Source organism: Rhinatrema bivittatum, chromosome 3 (genome assembly GCF_901001135.1).
Source record: "Rhinatrema bivittatum chromosome 3, aRhiBiv1.1, whole genome shotgun sequence".
In the NCBI taxonomy this organism is placed as follows: domain Eukaryota; kingdom Metazoa; phylum Chordata; class Amphibia; order Gymnophiona; family Rhinatrematidae; genus Rhinatrema; species Rhinatrema bivittatum.
Window position 1 is genome coordinate 23,743,891 of NC_042617.1, and position 7,345 is coordinate 23,751,235.

At 42.2% G+C, this 7,345-nt stretch overlaps 1 long non-coding RNA gene across 1 annotated transcript; it reads left to right on the forward strand.

The window, feature by feature from the left end:
• The first annotated feature begins 1,637 nt into the window (after positions 1-1,637).
• Positions 1,638-3,656, forward strand: LOC115088482. Its single transcript, XR_003855785.1, has 3 exons — positions 1,638-1,722; positions 2,170-2,232; positions 3,570-3,656. It is a non-coding gene; the product is annotated as an uncharacterized LOC115088482 (long non-coding RNA).
• The last annotated feature ends 3,689 nt before the right edge of the window (positions 3,657-7,345 follow it).

A 7,345-nucleotide genomic window follows, 5' to 3' on the forward strand; every position in this document is an offset into this window, starting at 1 on the left:
ATTTTTTCCCCAAGGCACAAAGCCTCAGCTTGGACAATCCTTTGGCCTACCTATTGTCTCCTTTATCAACTTAGTGGCCCTTTTATTTGCAATTCTAACAAAGTTTCATAGTTATATGATGGGAGTAGCCCTTAGCAATTTCACTTAATGCTAGCTTTTCCTGGTCTCAATAGCTAATTCTTCTGAGATGCCCAGGAGCAAATCCCAAAGAAAAAGGAATGTCTCTTTTCTTACTTTTAAGGCCTCAGTCACCAAGTTCTTTTCCTACAAGCCCAGAATGGGAGCAAAGCCTCAGTGAATCAGGTTCCTGGAACTATGGGTCAGATGTGCTAAAGGGTTATTCTCATTCTGAGAGTCATTTTCAAAGGCACTTCACTGGGGTAAAACAGTGCTGTACCCAGAGAAAGGGCAGAAATACTCAATAAGCAGCCAGATGTCCAATCTGTGAAAATGTATTGTGTGGAACCAAATATATTCAAATGAGCCCGACTCCAGCTGAGTTTCGCCCTCTTTCAATAGGGCTGCATCAGGGGCTAAAAACATACAATAAATGACATTAAATAATATTAAAATAAATTAAAAACTGATAAAGACATAAAATAAACAAACATTTAAAATGAACATATAAAATGATAACATGGATATATGTGGTGTGAGCATGAAATCATCACAATAAAAATGACAATAAATAAATAAAATTATAAATAGTATATCATGAGCATAAAAAAGTAAACGTAGCAGTAAATAACTAAAAACTGTGTCAGTACCCAGAGAAAGTTCTTGATAAAAAGTTGCCCGTCCCATATGTGGTAAACTTACATGCGTTTGTCTTGTATGCGAGTAAACTTATGTGCGTATGTCACATATATGCGTAAACTTGTGTGAATATGCCCCGTATGTGTTAAACTTACGTGCGTATGTTCTGTATGTGGGTAAACCTGCATGCATATGTCCTGTATGCGGTAAACTTATGTGCGTATGTCACATATTTATTATTTATTTATTTAGAGTTTTTCTATACCGGCATTCGTGATTAAAAATCACATCATGCCGGTTTACATATAACAGGGGGTGTGAACACAGAAACGGAACATTGATAAGTGCAAAGAGTTCTTAAAGTTACATTACAACAGGGATCGTATAACTGGGAAGAGAAATAGAGTAAGATAACCGAGCAGTTAGTATAACTGCTCGGTTATCTGACCTATAACATCTGACCCATAACATATATGCGTAAACTTGTGTGAGTATGCCCCGTATGTGGTAAACTTACATGTGTATGTCCTCTATGTGGGTAAACATGCGTGCATATGTCTTGTATGCGGATAAGTGTACCAAGACTGCGCAGAGGCATACCCTGTTGGTGGATCTTGGACGGGGTTGGCGCTTATGTGCATACCATTTGCATTTTCTGGGAGAAAAATAACAGGCTCAGGTACTTTTTGTGGGATAATGTACAAAGGCAAAACATACGCCTACTTTACATTTGAAAACTGGTATAAATTAGGCATGTATTCGATTTACAGTTTATGCGGACTGTTACAAAATGTACCCCCTTTGTGTCCATGGGGAAAAATGCTTAGTACTGAAGCCACAATAACAACTTCCTGACAATTCTGCATTTCTGTATTTTTTTCCCAGAAGGAAGATTTTGCAACCAACTGGAAACTGATCACAGTTTTTCTCAGTCCCGAAGACCCCTGTCATTTCTGTCTGCACCCGGTGAGCCAGGGGAGGTTGCATTTCTTCTGTTCCCATAAGGCGTGGAGAGGTGTATGGGTGGGTCCCAGCACCATAGATAGGAAACAGCACCCTCCAGTGCACGGCTGCTTTGTACCCGCGTACCTTCTGGGTGGTTTCCCTCTGAAAATTAACTTGGGTGTGCGCATACAAAAATACCTGTGTACCTTGCAGCAGTACAGGCTACTCAGAATTGCCCCTAAAGAGTTGCATCAATTGAAAATGTTAAACTTGAGCTAAGTCCGGTGGCAGTTTCTGTACTGCAATGCCATTGAAATGACATTCTGACCTGCAAATCGCCCCCAGGGTAAACGTGAGAATCCCAGTGTCACTTTGTACTTTTAAGGCATGGTAAGGATAGACAGTGTAGGGGACAGATTGCTTCCAGGGGGTCTCAGATTGAATTTGTATATCTCTTTTATTTCACAGGAGGAATATGTATCGGGGAGCACAGAAAGACTGACAAGAATCCTGGATTATTTGCAGCAAGAAGTAAGACACCTCAGCTACTTACTGATATTGGATTTTAAGGATCAAGTTTCAGAAAATGCTCAACATTTCATTTAGAATCTTACATTTCTGGCTCCAGAATTCAGAGAAATATTTTTTGCTGGACTTATGATCCTAAGTTTTTAGCAGAAAATTCTCCTAAATTTAGCTGCAGAAATTTACTTGGCTTCTTAGTGCTTGATTCACTAAACTTTTTAACCCACAGGCACAGAATGGAAGAAAAGCCTTCATAAATCAGCCCCTAAGATAGGTACCTAGTGCTGAATATCACTGCTAGATGTTTAACTTTTCTTTCTCAACACATAATTCCATCCTTTTAGGCTCCTAAATGTGGCTGCTCGGTCCTTGTCACTTTTCAACAGGTCTGATTTAGGCACCTACCTCCCTAAGGTAGACCCCCAAACCCTATTAATAATGGTCCTCTTAGCTTCCCAAGACTTATCTTTCATGCTGCACTCGTAGAAGAAAATGTTGGCATAAAGGGGTCCTTAATGCTGGGTGTAGATGGGGTGGTGGTCTTTCTGCCTGCGTTCAGGCAGTGACTGCCGTGGCATAGTCCTTTCCAGAATTAAACTCCTCTCGATGGTTACTGGCTCGCTCCTTGGAGGATGCCACGCGCCCTCTATAGGTGGGAGAGGAAATGACGCGCGCAGCTTCCTGTGAGTAAGTGCTCTGAGCGACATCACCTAGGAGGGCGCAGGTGGGGGAGTGGGCCGTGAATGGAAGAAATGCCACAGCCACATTCTGTAAGATTATGAGAAACGGGCAACCACCATGAAACGCATTGTGGTTAAACTGCAGCCAAGCATTGTTGTCCTGGCTTATGACTCAAACCTAGAACCTACTAATTAGATCCATTTTGTGACGGCTGAGGAAGATCAGATGAGAAATACCAGAAAAAGGGGTAATTTCGCCATTCAGAACCATGTCTCGTTTAACTTACAGGGACAACGCTGTTGGCTGAGGTCTTCTATTCCTGCTCAAGTGCATCAAGCAAAGGCTTAAACCCTAGACTGCACAGTAAACCATCCTAACCCAGCAGAAATCTCAGCCATGCCATATTTATTTATTTATATAAAAATGTTTATATACTGTCGTTCGTATTTACATCACAATGGTTTACAAGGAACAAAATCATTCATAGAAAATACATCAATGTATAAAATGTACATTATTAGTCTAAAAGGAAACAAAATACAATAACTTAAAAGGAAGTATACATCATAAACAAAAGTAAAATATTCAGGACTCTCGATGTTAATGACCTTTTTTTCTCGGAAGCTAAATGAGTTTGGTTTTTTTGCTTTGACCTTGGGTAGCTCCCTAGAGCTTTTGTCAATCTGGTGGACTTCACCGACCTCACAACCTCCTTGTTGACCCATCCGAGCGACACTGAAATCAGGTAGTGTAATATTCTTTAACTCTTCATTGCCTTGCTCAACAGGCAGCTGTATTGTATGCTGCAACTGCATCAATGTTTCAAAAGGGACTACCTGGATTTAAAACTAATAAGAGTAAATATTTTTTTACTCGATGCATAATTAAGCTCTGGAATTCAGTGCCAGAAGATGTGGTGAAAGCTTTTAGAGTAGCTGCATTTAAAAAAGGTTTGGACAAGTTCCTGGAGGAAAAGTCCATTAACCATTATTAAGGCAGAGTTGCAGAAATCCACTGCTTATTCTTGAGATTTGCAGCATGGAATATCTCTACCCCTTGGGATCCTGCCAGGTACTTGTGACCTGGATTGACCACTGTTGGAAACAGGATATTGGGCTTGATGAACCTTTGGTCTGACTTAGTATGGAAAGTTTTATGTTCTTAAGATATCTATCATGTGGCTGTTGAAGTGTTTTCTAAACAGGTTTACTTTTATTACCGACAATGATGTTTCCAAAAAGCCCTGGTTTTCACAACCCTTTTGTGGAGTTTTGGGGGTTTGCCTGGAAAATATAATTTAAGAAAAAGACACAGTAAACACACAGCTATCTGACTTTGAGACAGCAAAGATTACAGGAAATGGCATAGAACCAGAATCTAATCTGCTCCTGATCACCCTGAGGTCATGTGGTCACTTCTAGAGCCAGGCTCGGCTGAATTAAATCTCTGAAAGAGTGAGGTGGACATGTACCGGTGCCATTACATAAACCTCAGGGCAGCATTGTTTTGTTCTGTTCATGGCATTATGGCTAATTACTATTTGTATAAAATTGTTCTTATTTACAGGAAGTTATGTGAGTGTTTCAGAGAAGCTTCCCAGGTGAAGGGAGCCATTCTGAGGTGGTCCTTGAGGGTGAGACATGTTTCATTCCCACTTCTACTTTTGAGATGTTCCTTTCAGTAAAGCTGTATAGGAATGTCTAATGCAGCTAACGATCTGTCAGTTTGTGTAATCATCACAAACGTATATTCTGCATTTCTACTCCGATAAGACAACCCCAAATCACTTGAATGCGATTTGGGGTTGTCCTATAAATACATATAAGCAAATATAAATACATATAAGCAAATATAAATACTACAAAATAATAAAATGCAAATTAAATAACTGCATAACACAACTGCAGAACAGCACAGCAGAACTGCAAAACAGCATTTTTTGTATTTTTTAATGCTTGGCATGACCGGTTGTTCTTTGGTTAATAGTTCTTGCTCATCCAGCGAGGGCCCACATTTAGGCACGAGCATTCAAGTATTCTCTTGTAGTGGTAATATTTTTACAATATTTATTATGGGTGAATGCGGTTAATAATAGTAGAGTATGCTGATATCTGAGGGCACGGGATGCTGAAATATGGGTGGACAAAGCTGATAACAGGTAAAGAGTGTTGAGATCTGAGGATATGGGATGGGCAGCAGGGGACTGAAAGGGAAGTGGATCCTTGTGCTGTGGCATGGTTGACGCAGCCTAGTAGGCGAACCTAAGCCCACGCCGACAGCTGGTGAATGCGCTCTGGCTGGGACTAGGTTGGAGCTTCACCTATACCAGCCCCTTTCCCCGCAGGTTGAGCCTCTGGATTCCGGAGGCCAGCAGGGCTTAGGTGAGAGTCCCTTAAGGCATGCAAGAGATGAGAGTGCGGGGCTAGGCCAAGGTTGGGGCAGGCAGTGGTCCGACAGTTACCAGGGAGAAGCTAGAGATCAAGGTGGATGGCAAACAGAACGTGGATGAGGTTCAGAGCTGAGGTCAATGGCAGGCGGCAAGCAGAAGACAGGTCCAGGACCACAGCAGGTAAGCAGATGAAGTAAGGCAGGGCCTGGAGGAGGGCTGGGCTGGACGGACTTGGATGAGGCAGGGTAGGTTGGATAAGGCAAGGCAGACTGGACCGGAAGCTGGATCAGGAATGCAGGATGCAACATGTACGGCAAAACGTAGGAGGACCTGATGCTGAGGCGCCGGCTGGGAGCGAGGTCTGGATTTAAGTACCCAATCAGCGCTGATGTCATCAGTAAGTGCCCAAGCCAGTTTCCCACTACAAGGCATTTAAGTATGGGGAACGCACACGTGCTTAAGGCAGCCTTTGGCGGGACTGGCGACAGCAGTGCAGGGAGAGCATTGGTGGTGTGCAGCAGGCTCGGCGGCGTTGGGGTGAGTGTAGCTGGTTGCAGGGCTGTCCCACAGCCAGCCAGACGTAACAGGGACTGAAAGTCGGATGGACAGGTCCTATGGAATGCTGTCAAGCTGAGCACTAAAATCGGATTGAAGCCGATCTGGGAGCCGGCACAAGCTAAGGAGAACTGAGTTCTGTCAGATACAAACGATTTTTGGATGGCCTTCTGGTCTTATGAATAGCGTACAGAGCAGCAAGAGCTACATTAATCATATCTGAAAGACGGCATGCTCTAGCCAAGTACTAGTGCAGGTAAAAACCCAGCTGTGGTATAATTAAAATACAGCGGGTGATAATAGAGGAACAGACTCAGGAAATCTGGGCTCTCTCCAGTTCTATCCACACCCATGCACGCCCGCACGAGACTCGTTTCTAGAAATCATTCTGCGTTTTCCTCTTCAGGATGCCTGGGAAAAGCTGCTGAAATCAGGCCGGTACGAGAGACACAGTGACTTTACTGTCGTGCTCCAGCCCTTCCTGAGGAAGGTAAGGTTGGTACTTGGAAAAGTGAGCCGGGACTGGTTTTGTTCCTTGCAGTATTTTAAGTGCTCTTCCCTGTTTTTCCTCTGTTTCCTTCGCTGCACTGAAAAGCTTTTAGCAGGGCTGCCGATGATTTGGGGATTTTGCATGTGGACTCCAGCAAAGGCGGAAAATACGGGATAAAATGATAGAAATTCCAGTAACATTTTGCAAAGTGAGAGGGCTTGAATGTCCATTTTTACTTAGTGTTAAAATGGAGGTGGGGGGTGGGAGGGATCTGTGTGTTTGTTTCATCCTCCTAGTGCCCTCTAGCCAGACTACTTTTCAGAGGCAAGACGTCTGCTCAGGTTTGCCTCACTTCCCTTTGAGAAAAGTCATTTTTTAAAGTCGAAACACAACTGCTTGGTGCATTTTCTCACAGAGAAGTTCTTCATTGATTGTACAGGGATGAATAAACATTTCATGGGTCTAGGATTATTGTGATGCTAAGAGCTAGCCTATATGCGAGAACTCCTTTATTTATTATCTTTGGTTTTTGATGCTGCTGCTGTAGCTGACAGCTGTTGTTTTACTGTTGTTTTGGTTACTTGTTTTATTCTTCTGAGTGTGCATTTTTTTCCTATTAATTTTTTGGTTTGTTTTTTTTTGGTTTGAGAACCAGACATGTGCTAAAGCCCAATTGAATAAACTGGAGTAGAAGCATTTTTTTCTGGTTTTGCAGGAAAATATAGGGAAAAAGATATTCTTTGCCTTCATATATTTTTATTGAATTCACAAGAATATTTATATACAATTTCAACATAACAACTCTTCTGGGAGAATACTGTCAATGGTATTGTAGAAGACAGTTTATCTGAACATCATTTTAGTATCGCCAACTAAAATACACCAAACCTTTTGCGATTTCCGTGGTTTAATCCTTTCAGAACTAACCATAGACTGTAAAACAAACATTTGCCCCATGAATTGCTGAGTTCCAGTCAAAGGAATCCTCTATTCGACCTTTCCTA